The sequence below is a fragment of the Vigna angularis genome, chromosome 1 (assembly GCF_016808095.1).
Source record: "Vigna angularis cultivar LongXiaoDou No.4 chromosome 1, ASM1680809v1, whole genome shotgun sequence".
Lineage (NCBI taxonomy): Eukaryota > Viridiplantae > Streptophyta > Magnoliopsida > Fabales > Fabaceae > Vigna > Vigna angularis.
In genome coordinates, this window is record NC_068970.1 from 28,318,392 (window position 1) to 28,340,817 (window position 22,426).

The following is a 22,426-nucleotide window of genomic DNA, read 5'->3' on the forward strand; positions in this document are numbered from 1 at the left end:
ACGGATGCGATGTTCCTTGTGTTTTTTATTTTGTTTCTTAAATCCAACACCATATTTCTCAAATGCTACTTTGACAATAGGATAACACAACTCTTCTTTGGACATACCAACACAACAACCTAAAAAGTAAAGTAACAATTTATTAAGGGAATATAATTATATAAAATAAATACAACAAGAAAATAACTACTCACTGCAACCTTTTCCAAAGCACTCCTGTTGATAAAAGTGTCACCTACTTTTACATTAATCCAATTCTACAATCAAAAAAATTTAGTTATCCAGGAATTGTACTTTTGATTGAAAGTTACAAAATGATCACAAAACCATAAATTCCAAGATCACAAAATGATCGCAAATCCACCACGGGATACATTGTTTACCTGGGTGATTCAAAATTGCTACTAATCAGGTCTTTCACAAAAGAACCAAACATATCGAAATAGATTGTCACCTCATTTGCAAAAAAGTCCAACAAGGCTCTATCAAGCTTCTCCCCATCCATACCACTTTGCAGCTTGCTGATATCTTAACGAAGGCCCTTCCTCCTTCCATCTTCCATGCCATCAATTCCAAGCTTGGCACTCTGAACATCTACGCCAATCTTGAGGGGGGCTGTTAGAACACTTCTAAAAGCCCCGCTTAACACTACTTCTTTTCCACGTGCACCACACCGCTTCTATTTTTGTTCTATTTTTCTTTTCTTCCTTTCTATTTTCCTTTTTTGTTTCTTCTTTCACCCTATATAATCCTTCTTTGTATTGTACAATATTATTTATTCAAATCATACAAAAAGGGCTTTTATTGTTCTCTTTCTCTTTTCCTTCCCACACTCTTTTCTGGGTTGCTTCTCTTCTCTTTCCACAATGCATTTGCTGATATGCAGATCTGATTCCATACACTTCCACGATGCACATAGGCTTTCGCTGCTGTTCTTCTATGAAACCATTCAAAATATAGGAAAAATCAACAACTTTCAAAATAACTAAAAAAAAAATCATTTTCTTGATAACTTTGTCGCTTGAAGTCTCTGCTTGATTATCTATATAATTTATTCTCATATAACAACACGAGTTATATAATCATCACACAAACACAAGCAACCAAGGGTGAACTAACACAATAAACATCAAAATATCAATACAACATTCATATCTCAATCATTAAGTCCTTACTACAATCTCATCACAACAAACAATATCAACACATACTAAGACTATAACATGCAATACAATATCAAATCATATTCTCCCTTGAAAGCGAATCATGATCAACTCATTAGATTTACGCCACCTGTCATTTAAAGGCAACCAGTGTCATTACTAACAATCTCTATAAACATATGTCAACTTCAATACTTCATCGTACCATTCTTGTTTATCAAAACAGATCGATTTGAGTGGTCTTCCACCACAGCTTCAGACTTATCTCTTCTGCTCCTTAAGGCTTATGAGTAAAACTTCAATATGCTCTCATCAACACTAAACTCAATATGACTTGGAAAGCTATGGATGAAACATTTATCCCTTTCTACCCCCTCAAAAGAAAAAATGGTAGCACTCGAATCTCAATCTCTTATACTACCCCATCATGGATGAAAAAACTCATCTCTTCGACAGCCTCTTAAAGACGAAGATATTCTCCTCTTTCACTGCCTCTTAAAGATGAAGAGATTCATCTTTCTACCCACTCACAAAGAAAAATTATCAACGCATATTAAGGAAGTATAAAAAGAAGTCATACCCAAAGACATAAACACCATTCTATCTCATAGTGGGTTCAGTACCGTGACACTCTCGCTAAGCTAAACCATAATCACGAAAACAATTGCCACACATTTTGTAACTACATACAAAGCACTTCCTGCATAATAACAATATCAAGATATTAAAAACCACATATCACAAAAATACAAGGTCAACTAAAACGCATGATAAGTCAACTATACACTAACCACACCTCCTCTTTTCAAGATACATCTATCAAATGATGACAAACTCATTCATCTCCCAAAGTGGACCCTAAAGTACTTGAAAACACTAAGTAGGGAGTTGAATAGTGCTAATGGAAAACTTTTCGTAACCTTTCTGATTTAGCACATTATCAAACTCTGAAATTTTCTTTTAAAAACTTAAAATATAAATAAACGATAATAGTTTTGTAAGAACTTCTCTCGTGAAAAATAAATGTTTAGCTAAGAAGATTCGTGTGTTTGTTTTGGAAGAACTTCTCTTGTGAAAAATAAATATTTAACTAAGAAGATTCTTGTGTTTAGACATAAAACACAATTTCAAGTTTTTGTAAGAGAATAGTTTAGATAAGAGATAATTGCTTTTATATTTATTCGCTCCAACTAAGATATCAAGTCTCTTTCACACAATTAACTACTCCTAGTTTTTAAGTATTCACACAACTCTTAGTTTTTTAGTCAAAAGTTCCTTTGAGTATCCACACCATTTGAGTAGTATTTGCTTCATAGTGGTAAATTTAATTTTCTTCAAAATTACAATCATCTATTTTACTCTTCTCACCTCTTTTTCTCTTCTATTTAAAGCTTCATGAATATAATATTCCTAAACTTCCTGTGTGCTTCCTCCTATAGATTACTTCACTAATCAACCTCTCCAAAGCAAAGGGTTTCCAATAGTCCAAAACACCACTGTAAAATTTTATTTAATATTATTAATCTCGTTGAACTATCAAGCTTGTCTAGCCAATCAAGCATCTCGAACATGGAAGATCACCCTGATCGATCGGCTTATGGTTGGCCAGATGTGTCGTTGAATTTCCTACTTTTATCCCTTTAAAACTAATTAGGAGAGTTATTCTCACAAAAAAATGGCTATAAAGGAGGTAGAGCAACCCATGAAACCGAGAGTAACGTAAGAATAATAGTATACAATTTTGAATTTAAAATTCAAAATTTCATGTTAAAATTTTCTATATTCAATTATAGATGTGTAAAATAATATTTTTCACCCAATTTTAGGAGTAAGCAAACAAAGACATAACCTACCTACAGAGTAATGACAAAAGTGGTCAAAAGTAATAAGCTGACTCATTCATTGGCATATATGGTAGAGTTTACTTAAACCAAATATTCATTTTTTTCTCAAGTCTGGCAAGTGTCTGAGAACCCATTGCTAAAAGAGTGATGTTATTTTAACTTATAATTGTTATAGAAAATGATGGGGTAAATGAATGCGTTATTATATACGATATTCTAAATTCAAATTCCTGATGAGATATGTAATCTCCTAAGTATGAGAAAACACAATTGGATACACCTCAAATCAAAAGCTCTAGCAAATACGAAAATCGTTTCATTTAATCGTAAACACTTGAAATCTCTATCCCTCACTTTCTGAGCGCAAAGAAGGGGATTTTGTTCCCCGACGTCCAATTGCAGCATCAAAATTGCCACATTGGATAGCGAGGGGAACGCACATCTCGTCTTCAGTTAAAGATTGCCAAACACATTGGAAAACGTGGAAGCAAATGTCTCTAAGAAAGCTGAAGACTTTCAAATAATATACCCTAATTGAAAAGAAAAACAACTAATGTACAAAACAAAATTATCGAATCGAAATCTAGGAGAAACACTAGTTAACTCAGTCCCTTAGATGTTCAATTAATATTTGCGATCATACCCGCAAATCATTACAGGTCTGTAGGCTCATCAGAGTTAACAATAGCATCATAGACACACGAGTGGCCAGAAAACAGAAATCAATAACAGAAATACTATAAATTTAGAAGAAAATTTCACTAATCTCAATGGTTCAAATAGATCTTTTATTCAAATAAGAACGAAGTACATCATCAGCATGGAAAATGCATTCTCATCCACAGCAGTAATTTGCTGTGTAGGAAGGTGTCCTAAGATTTTTCCAAATTCATCACATGATGTAACAAAACACAAATAAAGCTATCTTCAAGGACACTAACAATAAACAAATTCCCATAGCGTCAACATATGAGCACACAAGGATCAAATCTATCTGAAACAAAAGTATAGGCCAAGATGCCACAAACAAAAACGTAGACCTGAGATTATTGTCCAGGGTAAACAAAAGTGTAGGCATAAGACTACGATGAAAGGAAACCAAAGTGTAGCCCAAAAACTAAGAGGCAAGGTAACAAAACTGTAGTCGTAAGACCAGTTGCAAAATAACAAATAACTAAAAGAAAGAGAACAGTGGCTAAAATTTCCAGCAAACCAACCAGACACAATTTTTCAAGACAATGTTGCTCCCTATAATTTTCCATGAAAAAGTGAGCATATTTTCTCAAAGGCGGATCCATGTACAACCATAATCATAGATATTGGCATACAATAAATCTCAATTCCCTCATAACAACTCTTGGATTAAATAATATGCTTAAATCTAATCTACCAAAAGTTTCATGCTTTACATCTAAACACCGAGCTTAAAAGCAATACAGAAATGAAATAACAAAATGAATTTACAAACTTCGAATTTCAATTCAAAACAACAACATCAACGCCACCTTGTACTTTAGAGTTGAAAAATATAAAAACAAGTTGCCAGCCGAAAATACAAAAAATTAGTTCTTCGACATCCAAATGAATGCAACACCGAAATTGAAAGATTGCATAGCGAATGTTAACACACATAAGCTTTAATTAAACAACAAAAGCTTTGAAACAAGTGCAAACGAAAATCTTAAAGAAAACGTATGCATTTCAACTATTAATGCCCAATCGAAACACCAAAATAATGATCAATAAACATAAGAAACCTATCACATTGAGTTTAGGTTACGTAAACTCTAAACAAATGTAAAAACATCGAACAGAAATCTTAGAGAAAAATTAGACAACTCAGTCCCTTAGATGTTCAGTTATGTTTGCGATCATAGCCGCAAATCATTACAGGTCTGTAGGCTCATCACAGTTGAAAATAACAACTCATGTTATCCAATCAACGAAAAAATGCAGACACAGAATAAAAAACTAATACTTCGGTATAAAATTGAATTTAGCTGCTCAGTGTGCTCCCAAAACCAATGGATTGTGGAAAAGATATTAAAGAACAACACAAATAACTATTGCTTCAAGGGAACGAGTCAAATGAGAACGGAAGTAATCTCACCGACCAGATAAAGATGCCTACGATGATTTGGGCTTGTAAAAGTTGAAAAGAGGCAAAGGAATGCGAAACCCTAATTTCATATACAGCGGTTAGGAATAAGAGGCAGAACACAGGACAGGGTAAAAGTATGGTTTATATAGCAGTTTGGTAGCCAATTTTAAAGGACTAAGTTACACTTTGGATGCGTTTTTAGATGTTTCATAGTTAAATATTATTTTAATATATGTTTAAATTTTTTTTATAAAATACTATTAGTTCAAATAACTATTTTAAAATAAATATAAAAATAAATAGACATTATATTAATTATAAATATATTTTATTTTTAAAATATAATTCTTTTCCATATTTAAAATTAAATAAATTCCATAATTTTAAACCTGTAATAATAACTTTCAAGTTTTATCAACAATTTGCATAGAAAATGCTTGATAATTACTTAAACGATAATTAATAATATAAGAAACTACTACTTTTAAGTTAAAATAATTTATATTTATAATACACTATTTAAAATAATTAGCATGTGTTTCCATAAAGTTGATTTTAATTAAATTAATGTGTTAGAAGCTTTAGAATAATATAATTTATTTTTAGTTATATATACGATGTTGTTCTTTAACTTGTAAAGTTTTTAAACATTTTATTTTATAAAAACAATATGCAAATTAATTAGTAGAGAATTACTTTTTCATCCATCTCTATATTTATGTTTGAAGCAAAATATATTAATAAATACATTAACTATTTTTTTATTTGTTAAAAGTTAAGTACTAGGATTACAAACATCAGCTTTATTTTTTATTAAACTATTATGCAATAGTAAGTTACAATTGTTAATAAATCTACCAAATATTTTTTCATATTTTTTAATTACTAAATAAAGACAGAAAACCCGGACTGTAAGAATATTCAGATTTTAAGAAATTCTTATGATATATTTATGTAGAAATAATTTAAGTTGATAATATATAAATTAAACTTTACAAAGTGGAAGCATATGTATTTAGTGTTGTAATATAACAATCGTAATATAATAATATATGGTTGATGACATCATTAACTCAAAATATATAAGATGATTATCTTATGAGAAATAATAGTTAAAGGAAAAAAAATATTTTCATGTTATTGTCTTGTTGTCTTGTACATACTTTTTATTGGTAACTTTTACATTATTATTATTATTATTATCATTATTATTATTATTATTATTATTATTATTATTATTATTATTATTATTATTAACTCATCATCGATATTTAAAAGAATCTATTATCAATATCATCTCAGTTAAAATGGTATTATACTGAACTTTGGTTTAAAAAACATTAAATTAAAGTTGTCACATGATTTTAATTTAAAAATGTACTTTAATACGATATTTTTTCATTAAAGTCTTGTCAAAATGATACACCCTATTTATATCCGTAATTATTTTTTAAATCTACCTATTTTGATACTATTTTAAAAAATTGCATACAAATATTTCTTTTGTTACAAAATGATACGTCTAATATTATCTCAATAAATAATATTTTAAGTTTGACTTAACAATTACTTTATAAAATAAAATTTATTTTATATTTTACATTACTTTTAGTATATGTGAAGTATTCAACAGTTTTATTTTAGATGTAAAAAAAAAACTTTTGATGACATGTAACACTTTTTTACTCTTTTTTTAAATATTGTTTAATTTTCTATTAAAACAATCATCATGTTCAAGTTTTCAATTAACAAAGATCGTAATTTTGAACCTATGGCCCAAATCTAAGATTAGGAATAAAAAAATATGATGAAGGAAGAAATATTGTAGCTTTAAATATGGGGAAATCCTATATTCCAGAACAATTAGTTAATATAAATATGAATTGGTTTTTCCTTCTTTTTTTTTTATCCAAATCTTATCATTTATTTGCTATCTTTTTCACCCGGTGCCATAGTTGTTTTGTGTATCTTTTCTAAAGAGAGTGAATTACCAAATATGTAGCTTATTCATTGATATTTTAATTTCTTTCGTTAGAGGCTTACTATTTTATATAGTAAGAACAATGTATTAAAAATAAAAGAGTTTGCTTACTATTTTCAATGACCCAATAGTCTAGTATTAAATGGTTTGTTGTATTGTCAACATTAATCTCCATATACTTTCAATCATGTAAATATATAAAGTAGAATAATAAGTAATGATATACTTAACTATAAAAAATAAATATAAACAATATTTATGATTTTTTAAAAGTTCGTGAAATATTGAGAGTGTTTGGATGATGAATTTTAAAAGCGTGATTTTTCATTAAAAATTAAAATATTTTATGACAAAATAACTAGTTTGAATACACTATCTTAAAAGAATTTTAAAAAATTGTATGAAATGTTTTAAGATGAATAAGTTACCCAAAAAAATATATAAAAAAATACTTTGTGATTTTAATAAAAAAAAACTTTGATTACAAATAAATATGCAACTATCCTTTCATTTCCCATCTCATTATCTTTTTGAGTTTGTGAACACAACTATTTTTTTTCATGCAAACCTAAATATACACGAAACAAATTTAATTGAGTTGAAGGAAGGTTAACTCTCAAATAAAAAAATGTGATTAAGAAATTCTTATAGGTATGTAACTTCCACAGAGTCAACAATACAACTAATGCTTTTCAACACAATATGATTTCTTTTCATGTTGGATATTTAATATGGAAATTTAATACTTATATAAATGGTTTTCAAACTTATAACAACTTAAATATATATATACTTGTTTGTTATTTGAAAATATAAGAGTTATTTTTTATAGATAAGTTATGCTTAATTTATGTAACATCTCATTTAAATACCATAAATACTATTAAAAAACTATCACAAGATCAATACAATAAAACAGTTTAATTCAAACAAATATATAATTGATATCCATACACTTATCAAAAAAAATTATAAGTCTAACTTTTATATATGCAACACCAAAAGAGAAAAATGAAAAGAATATTTATAAAAGGGACTTTCAAAATAAAAACTAGAATAGTTAACTTGTAAAGACTGCGAAAAAGTCAGCTTCTAGAGTGGACAAGTGGCAGCAGATAATGGGATTGAGTCATTGGTAATAAAATAATGGTAATATAAAGCTTGGACTCAAGACCATTTTCATTATCTGAGAAAAGCTTTGTCACTCTTCAGAGCCCTAGTTCCTCTTCTCTGCCTTCTCTCTACCAAATCTCTTCTTTGAATCATTCGATTTCCGATCAGGTGGTGCCCAAGCATCCACAACGTAGAAACCTTCAAAACCAACCGCGGGTCTTAGTCGGGTAAGCGGCTCTATCCAGTTCTTCTTTGTTCTTGAACTGGAACATGCAACCTTTGTTGGTTGCATGCGTCTTGTGTTTTCCCTTTTCTGTTCTCTGCTAAATTTTGAGCTCTGAGAGTTGTTTCCATCACCATTTCGATGGTTGTAGGGCACTGTTTAGGTTCTTCATCGAGTAGGGTACTGTGGAAGCGGTGTTGTGAGCTGGGTTGTTCAACTCCAAGGTAAGGGGAGCTAGAATACTTCTTTATAATTAGTTGTATGTATGTGTGTATACTGAGTTTTTGTACTGTTATGTTGTTGGTATTGTGTTTTGGTTTGGGAAGATTTAGTTGCATGTGTTGGACTGTATGACTGTGGAATTGGAGTGTGATGGTTGTAAATTGTTTTGGATATATCTAATTGCTGTAATTAATCATGTTGAAGTGCTTGGGGTGAGGAATCTATTGTAACATTGATTAGGTAGAAACTTAGTGTTCTAGTAGGGTTTTATGTCATTTTGAGAGGAAGTGAGGTAGTGATTTTGGGCATTTGAGGTCTAGAGTGTTTTTGGGCTGTTGGGGCATACTTAACCAGTGTATTGTGACTTGTTTGAGTCACCAAAGTGGTCCAAATAGGTGCAAAGTATCAAAATTGGGTTGGGGTTCCTCAAGTTGTGGAAATTGTTGTTGATGCGTAAACGTTGGGTTGGAATCACTTTATAATTATAGTAGGAAGGTTTAGGAACATCTAGACAAGTTTAATTAAGTATAAAACACGAATTAGGGGTGTTAGAAGTTGGGAAAAATGACTAAAAATGGTAAAGAGTGTGTGAGTTGCATAATTCTGCAGAATTTGCGTTTTGCAGATTATGCAGACTCGCTAAGCGAATTGTTTCGCAAAGCGAGTCACCCTGGCGAGATGCTCTCTGTCAGGGCATTCGCACATCGAGTTGGTGCGCTGTGATAATGGCTAAAGAGGGTATCTCTCTGTTTGGTAATTCGCATAGCGAATTTGGGCATTATGCGACTAGTGGTTGCCTGGGAAAATTCTAGTTTAATTCGAATAGCGAATTTGGGGCGCTATGCGACGATTTAGGGTCTGATAATGTGTAGCAAAATTTTCAGTTTAGCATAGCACACAAACTTGGTGTGTTGTGCGAATGGACTTTAGCTGAGCGCACAGGCTTGGTGCGCTGAGCGAATGTGAGTGAGTAAAACCCACTATTTTTGTTATTCGCACAGCGAGTTTGGTGCGGTGAGCGACTTGCCCAAAACCTATTTTTATTTTTTTTATTCCTATTTTCTGATAACCTTGAACTATGTTTTGATTATTAGAATGGTGTAGAAGTATCTATGATAGTGTATGATCAGTGAGGTTATATGTTTGGATTCAATGCAATAGTATTATGGTATTTGGTTGTTCATGTCTTGAGTTAAGTTTCAAAGTGAAAGTATGGTTGATGGACGTAATTCCATGGATCTCAAAGGGAGGTTACATGGTGGTGCCCTATGTTATGGACGTAATTCCATGAACCTCACAGGGAGGTTACATGGTGGTGCCTTATGTTGTGATCCACAGTGAATTCTCTTGTTGAGATTCAAGTATGTTTAGAATGATTTGCATGGAAGCTCAGTCTTGGGGGTTATCCTGAAACTACAATGGTCAATCATTCTCAAGTACAGAGGATTGAACCATGTCAGAGTAGTAGCAGGAGATCCTAGTCTTGGGTGCTTCCAGTATGACCCAAGGTGAGTGATAACGGACTAACCTTGTGAGTATGGTAGGGTGAAACCCATTGGTAATGACTTTGCAAAGCAGTAGAGGCCACCACGAGTACATAACCCGCCATAGCTCGACAATCATTCTAAGTCCGGACGAGTCAAGTTTAAAGTGTAACAAGTTGTGTTAAGTGACCTAGTATATACGAATTAAACTTGCATGTTGGGTGTGATTGTTATAACATGATTTTTGTATATCTAGCTCACCCTTCTGCTTGTGTTTGTCTTTTGTTTGTGTGTGTTTTCTGTTGCAATGATCATCCATTTGGATGTGAGCAGAGGTAGATGAGGTGCTTCTGGAGTAGGCCTTGGAGGGAGATGACACCGCTGCTTAGCCTAGTTAGGATCCATAGGCTTCTATTTATTTTGAAATACTCTATTGTGTTAAAGTTTTAAATTACCACCATTTTGGGATGACTGTAACCTTAAGACTTTATCTACAAGTCTTCTTCTAACTGTTATATTATATTAAAATGTGGACTACTAGATTATATAGTTCTATATAATCTGGGACGTTACATAACTACTCTACTAGACTAAAAATCTGCGCCTTTGCCACCTAAAGCCTGCTCCATGGATACGTCATCATCCTCTGCTCACACCAACTAGGTGATCATTGTAAAAGAAACCATCATACACAAACAACAAAACAAAAAACACACAAATGATAAACTAATGTTAAAAAAAACACAGTAATATTAAGATTCATCATACAACACATTTCATAAAAAATTAAACATACATCCTAAGCATACCTTAAATTTAGACCTGACCATCCAGATAAAGTATGAATATCGAACTATGGCGGTTCATGCACTTGTGGTGGCCTCTACTACTCTATATAACAATTGTCAATGGGTTTCACCCTACCACACTCACAAGGTTAGTCTGTTCGGTGTCTTACTCCATAATGGAGCATCTAGACTAGAACCTCTTGCTCCTCTCACTACATGCATCACTCCTCTCTAATTGAGAATTAATGATCATTAGAGTATCAATACGACTCCGAAGACTGGGCTTCCTACATTCATACACAATACTTGAAACAACCACTTAAAATTTCTCCTTAGAAACTCTTATTCAATCATACTATGATACATATCTTAACATCAGTCATAAACCTTCATAACATTTCATAAAATATATTAAACATGTCTTAAAGTATCACTATAATCATTATTCACAAAGACATAGAAGAGAAGAATCAAAAACTCATTAAAAGAACATGACGCCCAATGTCAAACTTGTAGGGGCAAGTGACGCTTAGTGCAAAAATATATCACTCAACGCTAGAAGTCAGAGAGCTCACTAACTTTGTAGCATTCAACGTCCAAACTCACTACTCCTGACTTTATGGCACTCAGTACTAAAAAATGGCGCTTAACGTCTTGTTACCCAGGAACTTTCAGTTTTGGCAACCCTAAGCGTCACACGGGACCTCTTAGTGTCATACTAGATTACAACAACTATGTTTTTTGGTTTGGGTGTACCTGTGACTCATCTAATAGACCAAAATAGGTCCTTAAACACTAGAACTGATGTTAAAACATTTTTATAGATGAAAAGAAGTATTGTTTTTCTCATTAGACCAGAAACTAGGTGCATTAAGCCAATTTAACTACTCACAAGTGTCTAAACTAAATTCTACCCTTTCTAGTGATAATCTCGTTGGGCAAGCTATCTAGTCGTGGGGTAAGTGTGCATTTAGGAATTACTCACTGATCGAGATTAACAGAGCCTAATTCTATTTTCATGTTTTCCTCTAGTATGTTTAATGTGTGATTTTGTCAATGTCAAAATGATGGAACTGATGTATATGTATAATGATGTTTATTTTTAATTAAGATAATGATTATGGTTATGGACATGTATGATGATGGTGTTAAGAGAATTTCAAGGAGAAATTATCTACGGTGATGATCTTAGTGTATGCATTGACATATGAGGGGTCAGAAAGGAGTTAGCATCATGAACTTTAATAACTATTCACACTAAAATGTAGTATAATGAGTTATGTGGTAAGAGTCGCATGTTGTCCTAGCCACTTAATTATTGGTCCTAGGCACAAAGGAGACTAATCCTGTATCTGGTAGGGTGATAAACCATTTGTTTATGACTCTATAAAGCATAAATACCACTATAAGTGCACGTTTACATTGAAGTCCTATGTCAAAGGCATGTATTCGGATAATTGAGTATAGTGTCAACTGTTTTGTGTGAATATATATATATATATATATATATATATATATATATATATATATATATAAAATTTATTACATTTTTATACATGCTTAGTTTATAACTGATGTAATATAAATATTTTTGTGAAAACTCATTTTGTACTTTAGCTTATGATAACGGTTGAAAATACCATTATCAGTGATTCAATTTTGATATTAAATCAACCTTTTTTGACTTAGAAGATTGCTTGAACTCATGTTTTTAGTTTAGTTTTGTGAATAAGTGAGTAGAGGGTATACTTGATGATTTTATCACTAAATTCCCTTTATTTTGTAGCTAATAATGTGCCTGGAAGAATATCCAACAATGTATAGAGTTGAATCAACCATAAAAGTAAGCAAAATAGCAAAAAAAAAATGAGTTTTGCAATGCTACCGCCAGGGCTGAGCGCCCCTGAGGGGGCCTGAGCGTAGAATCCAGTCCCGCACCACGCCTGGGCACCCTTCCAGGGGCGTTGAGCGCCAGTTTTCTCGCAGTTTCGCCCAGGCGTCCTAAATGAGGGCGCTGAGTGCCAGCATGTTGGGCTTGGACCCGTTTTCTGTTATTTTTTTATCTATTTAAGGACTTGGACGTCCTAGGGATTGTATCTCTTGATGACTTGAGCACATAAACACCTTTTTCTCTCCTTAGAGGCAGATTTGGGGATGTGGGAGCTCTCCTCTTCAGTTTCTAGGGTTTTTCTATCTCCTTCATTCCATTGTACACCTAGTTTCTTCATGACGATGAAGAACTAATATTATTTATTATTGGGGAAGATGTAACCTTTAAACTCTCATGTATTTGAATTGATTCCAATTTATTTATGGTTCTTTCATTAATTGTTAGGGTTATTCTTCTTTGCTTTAGGCTTGTTATGTTTAACTCATTCATGACATGATTATTGGTTTTTGTGATATGGACACATACGAGGAAACCTAGATCTAGAGAATTTCTTCCAAAAGCAGTATTGCTCAGTGATGGGGGTATGAGTTTTGGTCATCTTAAGCTTATAATCGTAATGCAGAATTAATTATTAGGAATGCAAGGGATTGTGGTCTAATAATTAAGGATAGGCTTTCTTCACCGAGGGTTCGGGTTTTAAGTAATTTAGAAAGTGATGTTAACAATTAATGAAGAAGATGAATTCATATATGCATGAGAGTGATTAGGTTGAAATCTATGTTGGTTAGAACAACCGGTATCTTCGAGTCACGCAGCGGAATAAAAAATTACGGAAAGCGTGTTCGGTCAAATTAAAAATGGTTCCTTTAATTTTCTCACAAACGTTTTATCAATCAGTTGATGAGCAGAAAATATAAGGAGTGCAGGGAGTAGAAAAATCACACAAATTATTTGTATCCTGGTTCGAATCAAAAGATTCTATGTCCAGTCGTTAATCACTATGAAGAGTGATTAACCTTTTCACTAAAAACAGTTTTATAGTTACAATATAGTGATTGAAAATAATAGTAACAAAAACATCTTGCTTTGACAAACGAACTGGAAGGAAACAACTCTGCCAACTTGAAGAGAATCGCGCCGACCTTTGACACACAAAGCGCAAGCTTCTCCTTTTCACAAGACTTGACAATAACAATGAACTGACACTTGAGAACTTCCTCATATAGCATTGTATTCTCATTTACACAAAGTTCTATGTAGCCTATTGGTTCGAAACTGAAAAGAAACATTACAACTGCTAGTGATAATCAATTATTGTAAGTGATAATCAATTATCTCCGAGACTTGGAATAGTTTGAGACTTTTAACTCTTCCATCTCTCGGCTCAAGTTCTTCACTTTCTTCCACCATTCGGTTTGAGCCCTCACGACCTTCTCCCGTTCAGCTTCTTTCTTCTTCTTTCCACCGTTCGGTTTGAGCCCTCATGGCCTTCTACCGTTCGGTTTGTGTTTCAACTTGTGTTTGGCCTTCAAATGTGTCTGGCTGAAGTCATTATCACCTTTTGCCGTTTGGCTTGGTTCTTCACTGCCTTTCATTGCTCGGTCTGAACTGTTTGGTCTCAGCATGTTTTACGTGCTCTCGGTCATGCCCTCCATTGCTCATTCTTGGTCATAACTTTACCGCTCGATCCTATGTTCTCGGTCATGACCGCTCGTGTCCTGACAGCTTGGTCTTGGTCATGAAGTCTACCACTCGGTGCTTACCGATCGGTTATGACTTCTGCTGTTCGATGGTTACTACTTAGTCATTACCGCCCGTGTCCTGACTGTTCGGCCTTGGTCATGCCTTTTACCGTTCGGTCCTTACCGCTCGGTCTTGACTGACTTTAGTTGTCCAGAAATGCTTTTAAACTTAATACTGCAAGGGTCTTTTTATTCTTCACTTTTGCATCATCAAAATCATTATCTTTTAAGACACCAATGCTCCTCATTTGTAACAATCTCCCTCTTTTTGATGATGATAAAAAATTTCTAAGTATAAAAGCATTGTTGAATATCTGCACAAACTTTAAACTTACAAACAAGTTAGCAGTAACTACACTAGAAGAGTTTCTCACCCTTTTTTATCATAAGCAAAAGGTAAGTATGCTCCCCCTCAAAATGTTCTCCCCCTTAATAAAATAATGTATGCACTAAATGAGAACATGAAAGGATTCTATTTATTTTGGGAAAATGTTATTACACTAGAAGAAAATATAACCAAAGTAGTACACTGATTGAAAACAAGCAAGAAGCCTAATCTAGAAATCTGGAGTAGGTGGTCTTTTTGGAGGATGAAGATTGAAGCGATTTTCAATGTTGCCAAAACGAGTGTCAAAATCATCAAATTTCTCAATCACATATTCCTCATGAGTTTGCTGCATTTCAATGAGTTCATCAAAACGTGCTTGATGAGCTAAACTCATGTCCTCCAATTGTTTAGACAAATTTGCAAAGTACTCTTCCAGTGAGAGAGAGGAGGATGAAGGCATGGTAGAAGGTCCAACTTCAGATGGAGTAGCAGCTCCTACTGGTTCTGCCATATGGGCATCCATATCTTCATCTTCAGCATTCTGAGGATCATCATCCTTGTGAATGATCACACGCCCACGGGAGACAAAGCCCATTTGACGAAACGTTGTCTCCCCAATTTCAGTGCCAATTACTTGGATGGCTTAGGTGAGCTCTCCTTCTATATGAACTCCTTTGTATTCAATAATCCTAGAGATGAGAAGAGCGTAGGGAAGATGATAGGCATGATACTTTTTGGCCTTTAGCACAATATCATATATCAGTGCAGGCCAATCGATATGGATATTATTTAAAATCCCATAAAGAAGAAGAAGATCCTGCTCAGAACATTGAGCATGATTTGTAGCACGGGGGCACAGAAGCCACACTATCAGATATTGAACTAAGCGTTCTTCTACCTTGAAGCCACCCATCAGTAGTTGACGGCAATGTGTTTGCTATTGAGGATGTCGCAGAAATGATTGGAAGGCTAGCAAGCGATTGAAGTCTGGGACCCCAAGGTGAACTTTGATAGCATCATCCCAAATGGTGAATTGTGCCACGTTAGTCCATATGTCGTCATCCAAAATAATTGAGACCCCCTTCACCTTGGTTGTGATGATGCCATCATGGTATTTTAAATTGAAGCAGAACACTCTAATGAGATCAGGATATATACACCCCTTTTGTTCTACTAGATGAGTAAGACCTTGAGCTCCAAATAAATCACGGAATTGGAATCCATAAAATCGGTAGAAATCCAACCTAATGAATTTAACTACCATGAGCCTACGTTCCTGCTAAAAGTTGGCAAAATCTACATGCTTTTCTTGATTGGAAATCCAGCCTTCAATGGATGTAGGACGAGCATCTCTTGAACGAGATGAAGAAGCACCAGCAGTCCTCCTACAAGGTCTTCTTAAATCAGCCATGGCAGGATGAGAACGATGGGATGTGTGAAGAGTGATGGGAAGAAAAGAGGAAATCTGGTGCAGATCTTAGTTGAGCAGAGTTTTGGGTGCAAAGGAGTGGCTAGTTATCGCTTATAAGCGGTTATTTATAGGAAGAATTGAAAAACTAGTCGTTTATGGTCATTTATAGCCGTTTTAAGACGTTGTAACTGCTCTTTTGTTGAAATTGTACGCGTGATAATTGATTATGGTTAGTGATAATCGATTATAGCTTCAAAAAAGAATTTCCATAAATGCAAGGACAATCGATTATTGATGGTAGTAATCGATTATTTGTTTATGACTACCCCAGATTTGAAGAGCTAGTTAGAATAATCGATTATGCCTCAGAATAATCAATTAAATACGAATTGAACCCTTTCTCAGATGCTCAAAATAATCGATTATATCCCTTGGATAATCGATTAAATACGCTGGGAGTACGAAAAGCGTGAAAAAGTCAGAAATCTTGGGTCTAAGACATGTCTATGACTCCTAACTCTCTTCTAAGTTCATAGAATCTATCTTTAGGCAAGGCTTTTGTGAAAATATCTGCTAATTGATTCAAAGTATCAATATATTCTATAGAGCAATCACCTTTTTGGATATGATCTCTTAAGAAGTGATGTCTTATCTCTATATGCTTAGTTCTAGAGTGCATTATGGGTTTCTTGGATAGGTTTATAGCACTAGTGTTGTCACATTTCAGAGGAATGTGATCAAGGAAGATTTCAAAATCCTCCAATTGATGTTTCATCCACAAGATTTGGGCACAACAGTTGCCTGCAGCTATATATTCAGCTTTAGTGGTAGACAAGGCTACACATGCTTATTTCTTTGAGTGCCAAGACACTAAAGAACACCCCAGAAAATGACAAGTACCACTAGTACTTTTCCTATCTATTTTACAGCCCCCATAATCTGCATCAGAATAACCAACTAAGCTAGGCAATGCATCAGAAGGATACCAAAGTCCAAAAGATAGTTCCTTTAATGATAGCGTCCTCCTCGAGCTCGGTTGGGCCAAAGCTCGAAGATGAAGCTATGGAGGTGGAATTTGTGCGGAAGTAATGGATATGGTGGTGGGCTCACAATGTTGGTGAGGTTTTGGTGAGTATTTGTGGTAGGATGGAGGTGTTTGATGGATCTTCGGAGAGGTTGGGCCAACTCTAGAGAAGGGTTGTTAGAGGGACCTCATGGGATGCTCCAGCCTTGACTTGAGACAAGATATGTTTGCACACATTTTGGCATAATAACATTCAAATTCATCAAGTGATTTTACAAGGAAGGAGACCCTTCTATTTATAGAGAAAGGTGTCTCCAAAGTAGACAAGAAACCCTAAAAACTATCCACTCTTAAAGAGACATGTGGCAATCCTCTTTTACAAAGTTTCTCCACTCTTAGAGTGCCATGTGGCAATCCACTTTTGTAAAGTCTTCTCCACTCATGTGGTAATCCACTTTTGCAAAGTTCCTCCACTCTTAAAGTGCCATGTGACAATCCACTTTTGCAAAAGCTTTCCACTCTTAGAGTGACATGTGGCAATCCACTTTAGGAAGAGTTTCTCCACTTGGAAAGTGACACATGGCTACTTCCTTTTTAAGAAGTGTCTTCACTAAGAGCTTGCCATGTGGCCATCATGTCCCATGGTGGGACACACTCTTTTAAGCTAATATTACAAACCATACAATACTTGGCCCATTATACAAGGCCTAAAAATATACCCTATACTACTTGACCCTTAATACAAGGTCTAGAAATACTTCATGATAGCCCAAGTAAATAAGAGTTTAGCTCCTTATTTTGGAAATGATTTTAATCCTTCTTGAATTTGTTTGGCCATGCTTGTTGTGATTGGACCCTTAGCTAGGAGTTTGTCATCATCCCCTCCCTCTTGAGAAGGATTTGTCTTCAAATCTTGAGGCTCTTCATCTTCATCTTGCTCCAAATCTCCTACAAAAGGGGTTAGATCACAAACATTGAAAGTAGCACTTACATCATACTCACAAGGCAACTCTAGCCTATATGCATTATTGTTAATCCTTTGAACTACTCTAAAAGGTCCATCACCACAAGAGTTGAGTTTGGAATTCCTTTGTGTTGGAAATCTATTTTTACTTAAGTGGAGCCAAACCCAATCTCCTTCTTCAAAGATCACTTCTCTCTTGCCCTTGTTACTATACTTGGCATATCTCTCAGTTTGATGTTGTATTTGTGACTTTACCCTCTCATGCATTTTCTTCACAAATTCAGACTTAGACACTCCTTCCTTATGAATGAAATCACTAGGATTTGGGAGAGGTATGAGGTCTAAAGGAGTGAGAGGATTAAAACCATACACAACCTCGAAAGGAGACATTTTGGTAGTTTTGTGAACCACCCTATTGTATGCAAACTCAACGTGAGGAAGGTACTCATCCCAAGATTTGTGGTTTCCTTTCAAGATAGCCCTCAACATGGTTCCTAAAGACCTATTCACAACCTCGGTTTGTGCATCAGTTTGTGGGTGACTAGAGGTTGAAAATTGAAGCTTGGTTCCTAGTCTAGACCAAAGTGTTTTCCAAAAGTGACTAAGAAACTTAGGATCTCTATCTGAGACAATGGTCCTAGGCAACCCATGGAATTTTACCACATCTCTAAAGAAGAGTTTTGCTATGTAACTTGCATCATCTACCTTGTGGCATGGTATGAAATGAGCCATTTTGCTAAACCTATCTACAACCACAAAGATAGAGTCAAATCCCCTTTGAGTCTTAGGTAGACCAAGTATAAAGTCCATGCTAATGTCTTCCCATGGGGATGAAGCAATAGGGAAAGGGGTGTACACACCATGAGGCATAGTTTTAGCCTTGGCTTGTAAACAAGCAATGCACTTATGACAATACCTTTGAACTTCCTTTCTCATGTGAGGCCAATAGAATTTCTCTTGAAGAATGTTTAGAGTTTTATCAACTCCAAAATGGCCCATGAGACCTCCTTCATGCGACTCCTTAATGAGGAGTTTCCTATGGGAACCTTGAGGCACACACAACTTACCCTCCTTAAACAAATACCCTTTGGACACATAGTAACCTCCTTGAGCCTTCTTTTGACAATTTGAAAAGATGGAGGAAAAGAAGTCATCTTGTTCATACAACTCTCCCATGTGATCAAAGCCAAGAATTTGTGCTCCAAGTTTTGAAAAGAGATTGCGCCTTCTAGAAAGAGCATCAGCCACAACATTAGATTTTCCTTTCTTGTATTTGATCACATAAGGAAATTGTTCTAGATATTCCATCCATTTTGCATGTCTCTTGTTTAGCTTGTGTTGTCCCCTTAAATATTTAAGTGACTCATGGTCACAATGAATGACAAACTCCTTGGAAACTAGATAATGTTCCCAAGTTTGAAGGGACCTTACAAGAGCATACAACTCCTTATCATAGGTGGGATAGTTGAGAGTGGCACCATTTAGTTTTTCACTAAAATAGGCAATGGGGTGTCCTTCTTGTAACAAAACTCCACCTATTCCTATACCACTTGCATCACATTCTATCTCAAAAGTTTTTGAAAAGTTTGGAAGAGATAAAATGGGTGCATTGGTAAGTTTTTCTTTGAGTTGCTTGAAAGCCAACTCTTGTTTCTCTCCCCACACAAATTTCACATCTTTTTTTACTAGCTCATTGAGAGGTGAAGCTATACTTGAGAAGTTAGGGACAAATCTCCTATAGAAAGATGATAGACCATGAAAACTCCTAACTTCTCCTATATTTTGGGGAGTTGGCCAATCTTGAATGGCTTGGACTTTGGTGGGATCAACATGCACACCATGCTTGTTCACTATGAATCCTAGAAATACCACACTATCTTCACAAAATGTGCATTTTTCTTTGTTTGCAAAAAGATGGTTGTCCCTCAAGGTGGAGAGAACAACTTGCAAATGTCCTAAATGATCATGAAGACTCTTGCTATATACTAGGATGTCATCAAAGTACACAACCACAAATTTTCCAATGCAATCCCTAAGGACATGGTTCATTAATCTCATGAAGGTGCTAGGTGCATTAGTTAAGCCAAATGGCATCACTAACCATTCATATAGACCAAATTTAGTCTTAAATGTCGTTTTCCACTCATCACCCTCTCTTATTCTTATTTGGTGATAACCACTTTTAAGATCTATTTTGGAAAATATCATGGATCCATGCAACTCATCTAACATGTCATCAAGCCTAGGAATTGGGTGCCTATACTTAATGGTGATGTTGTTGATAGCCCTACAATCACAACACATTCTCCATTTTCCATCTTTCTTAGGAACTAACAACACGGGCACAACACATGGACTCAAACTCTTTTGAACCCAACCTTTGTCTAATAATTCTTGAACTTGAGTTTCAATCTCCTTAGTTTCTTGAGGATTGGTTCTATAGGCTGGCCTATTTGGTAAACTTGCCCCAAGAACAAAATCTATTTGATGTTCTATACCCCTGATTGGTGGAAAGTTTTCTTCAATGTTTTCTTAGACAAATTTTTCTCCTTTTGAGTGACCTTGGTAAGAGCACTACTTTCCCCTTCTTCATGAATGCAAGAGTTGGGAATTTGCTCCCTTAAATCCTTATGCATGCTCTCTTCATTTCTCTCTTCATTCCTTAGTTTCTTCATTTGTAATTGATCCTCAAATACTTTAGAAGGTGGTAGGGGATGAAGAATAAACTTCTTTTCCTTATGGTGGAGAGTAATCTCATTAGTATGACCATTGTGTATAGTTTTCTTGTCAAATTGCCATGGTCTTCCTAATAGAATGTGGCAAGCTTCCATAGGAATTATGTCACAAAGTACTTTATCTTCATAGTTCCCTATTGAGAGCTTGACCTCCACTTGTTGGTTCACATTCAAATCCTCTCCTTCATTTAGCCATTGAAGTTTGTAAGGTTTGGGATGAGGTTTGATGGTGAGACCTAACTTTTCCACCAACCTAGTGCTACAACAATTACAACATGAGCCACTATCTACAATGAGAGAACATGTTTTGTTTGAAACTCTACATCTTGTATGAAAGATGTTTTCTCTTTGGGTTAATACTTGGGGACTGGGTTGATTCTTGAGAACTCTTCTCATCATGAGGAGATCTCCATCACAAGGGTAGGAATCTTCTCCTTCATTCTCCTCCTCACTTGCACCTTTCTCTTCTTCTTCTTCACTACTATATGAGTCAACACCCCTTAAGATTATGATCCTTTTGGTGGGACATTGTGATGCAATATGACCTTTACCTTGACACTTAAAACATTTAATTTCACTAGTGCGCATGGATGATGATGATCCTTGATTGTGCTTCTCTTTCTCTTTCTCAAATTTCCTAGGGGTTTCCTCTTATCTCACGTGTTTTCGCTCCCTCTTGTAGTATTTCTTAACATATGAGTTTGAGTGGTCAATTTTTAAACCTTTTCTCAAATGTTGTTGCTCTACCTTTATGCAAATTTGTACCAAATCATTAAGATCTTGATAGGGCAACAATTCCACTCTATCTCTAATATCAAGATTAAGACCACTTAGAAATCTAGAAATTGTGGTTCCTTCTTCTTCCCTAATTCCCGCCCTCATCATGTAGAGTTCCATCTTTTGCCTATACTCTTCCACACTCATGGTTCTTTGTTGGAGCCTTTGGAGTTTATCCATAAGCTCTCTATGGTAGTAGGAAGGTATGTGTCTTCTTCTTAGAGCACTCTTCAAGTCATTCCAATATTGGACTTGAGGGGAATTGGAGAGTCTTCTTTCTCTCACTAGGGCAGTCCACCAATACATGGCATTCCCTTGAAAGCTTAAGGTGGCTAGGGAAACTTTCCTTTCCTCTATTATTTGATGACACTCAAAAAGTTGTTTTACTTTCATTTCCCAATCTAGGTATGCCTCAACATCTTCTTTCCCATGGAAATGAGGAAGGTCTATCCTAATCTCTCTTGGTGGTTGTTCACTCTCCCTTCTATACCTTCTAGGTGGAGGATGTTGGTAGAATTGTGCAGCAGTCCTACTATCTTGTTCAGGGTATGTGTTTTTTGTGGGAGTTTTTGAACTTCTCCTTGAGTGACTCCTACTCCTACTTTTCTTTATCTCTTCTTGGACCTTTTCTTGTT

The 22,426-nt window shown here is 34.9% G+C and overlaps 4 non-coding genes across 4 annotated transcripts; all 4 read right to left on the bottom strand.

Moving 5' to 3' along the window:
• Window positions 1-3,380: 3,380 nt before the first annotated feature.
• LOC128195109 (small nucleolar RNA snoR136) lies at window positions 3,381-3,523 on the bottom strand. The gene has a single exon (XR_008246682.1). It is a non-coding gene; the product is annotated as a small nucleolar RNA snoR136 (small nucleolar RNA).
• Window positions 3,524-3,605: 82 nt separating this feature from the next.
• Window positions 3,606-3,690, bottom strand: LOC128195119 (small nucleolar RNA SNORD25). The gene has a single exon (XR_008246691.1). It is a non-coding gene; the product is annotated as a small nucleolar RNA SNORD25 (small nucleolar RNA).
• A 125-nt stretch (window positions 3,691-3,815) lies between these two features.
• On the bottom strand, window positions 3,816-3,911 carry LOC128195083 (small nucleolar RNA snoR31/Z110/Z27). The gene has a single exon (XR_008246656.1). It is a non-coding gene; the product is annotated as a small nucleolar RNA snoR31/Z110/Z27 (small nucleolar RNA).
• Window positions 3,912-4,840: 929 nt separating this feature from the next.
• Window positions 4,841-4,924, bottom strand: LOC128195116 (small nucleolar RNA SNORD25). Its single transcript, XR_008246689.1, has one exon. It is a non-coding gene; the product is annotated as a small nucleolar RNA SNORD25 (small nucleolar RNA).
• Between the last annotated feature and the right edge of the window lie 17,502 nt (window positions 4,925-22,426).